This window comes from Dasypus novemcinctus, chromosome 12 (assembly GCF_030445035.2).
Source record: "Dasypus novemcinctus isolate mDasNov1 chromosome 12, mDasNov1.1.hap2, whole genome shotgun sequence".
NCBI classification, from domain to species: Eukaryota; Metazoa; Chordata; class Mammalia; order Cingulata; family Dasypodidae; genus Dasypus; species Dasypus novemcinctus.
Genome location: NC_080684.1, coordinates 98,784,569 through 98,786,327, shown reverse-complemented (window position 1 = coordinate 98,786,327; position 1,759 = coordinate 98,784,569).

The following is a 1,759-nucleotide window of genomic DNA, read 5'->3' as shown; positions in this document are numbered from 1 at the left end:
TCTTCTCTGTGTTTCAAATCTCCCTCTGCCTCACTCTTTTTTTTTTTTTTTAATTCCTACCCCACTCCCACCCCCCCCATGGCTCCCTTGTCTGTTTTCTTTAAGAGGCACCGGGAACTGAACCCGGGACCTCCCATGTGGGAGGCAAGCGCCCAACCACTTCAGCCACATCAGTTCCTCTGCCTCACTCTTAAAAGGACTCATGTGATGGCACTTAAGGCCCATCAGAACCCAGGATAATCTTCCCATCTCCAGATCCTAAACTTCGTCGCACCTGCAAAGTCTTGGCCACACATCTCTGGGAACACTAGTCAATCTACTACAGCCTCGTCATTTGTCACAAGGGGCCTGTCTCTAGTCTGCCTGAGACCAGCACATCCGCCAAAGGGGCCTGGCCCGCCAGGACCCTCAGAGAGGACTTGGTGGGAATTGGCTAGGACAGAAGCGGGGAGCCAGGGCTCGGCTCTCCCCACTCTGGTGCTGACCCTCCATCGGAAGCACGTTCTCCCTTCACTTGCAGCCATGTGGCCTTGAGCCAGGCCCTGGAGGGGCGCTGGGGAGCCGGCCCTCAGCGGCAGGAGGTGTGCGGTCTCCCCAGGGAACAACACTGGCTGGCCGTTGTCTTCAGGACGTGTCAGGCCCCCTTCCTGGGTGGGGCGATGGAGGAAGGGGGACCTTTCTTTGCCTGGAGTGGAGCAGATGCAGCAAGAGCGCCTCCGCCCGCGTCTTCCTGCGCTCCCCACAGGGATTTTGTCATTTCTGGTCTGGTTTCCTCTTGACACTTCAAAAGTGAAATTAACAACACAATTTCACCTTCCCTTTGAAGAGCTGGCCTGGGAAGTGGTTTGTCTCAAGTGGTATACTCGCTGTGTCCGTAAGGAGCCAGGACACAGGGACCCTGCAGCCAGGAGGCATTTTACTCCCTCAGTCCTGAGTGCTCATTGCTGTGAGGTGTGCAAATTTGAATAAGTTCCTTGCCTTCTCTCAGCAAGAGTTGTGGCAAGCTCTGCCATCAAAACCAAGACTACTTCTGTTGTGAAACTGGGGGCTTTGGGGAGGGGCAGAAGAAGCCACACAACCACTTGCCTTGTGTGGAATTCCAAAAGCACCTCTAAAATGGGAAGAACACGGCTTTGGAAGTGGAGAGAACCTTCGCATTTCTGTTTTGTTTCTTTCTAGCTGTGCGTCTTTATGCAAATCGCTCAAAACCCTGTGGCCGCGTTCCCTGATCTGTAACTGGGTTTAGACGTGCCTGGCTAAGAGGACAATTATGCCAGCGCCAGGCGTGCACCAAGCCTTCACCAATCCTTCAGGGAGCACCCACGAAGGACTAAGCGCCGCTCCTCCAGGCGGGCCCTCGGCAGGAGGTCTTCTACCTCCCCTGCTCCCCATCTAACCACCCGCTGTCTTTAGGCGCTGGCCCCCCTGCCTCGTTGGTCAGCGTGCGGGGAGCTGGGCTGCCGCGACCCGAGGGGAGCGGGTGGGTCGGGTGGGGCGAGGCGCCGGGGCCGACTGTCAGGCGTTTGGAAGCACCCGGGGGGGCGTCCAGCGCGCAGTCAGGCCCGGCCGCGCCCCCCGCGGCCTCGGGCCCTGCCCCGCGCGCCTCCCACGCGCGGCCTGCGCGGCGGGCGCTCGGGGGCCCGCGGGCCCGCGGGGGGGCGGGGCGAGCCGCGGCCTTTGTGTTCAAACCGGCCAATGGGCGGCGGGGGCGGGGCCTGCGGGGGGCGGCGGCTGTCAGCGCTGACTGACAGGCGCACAC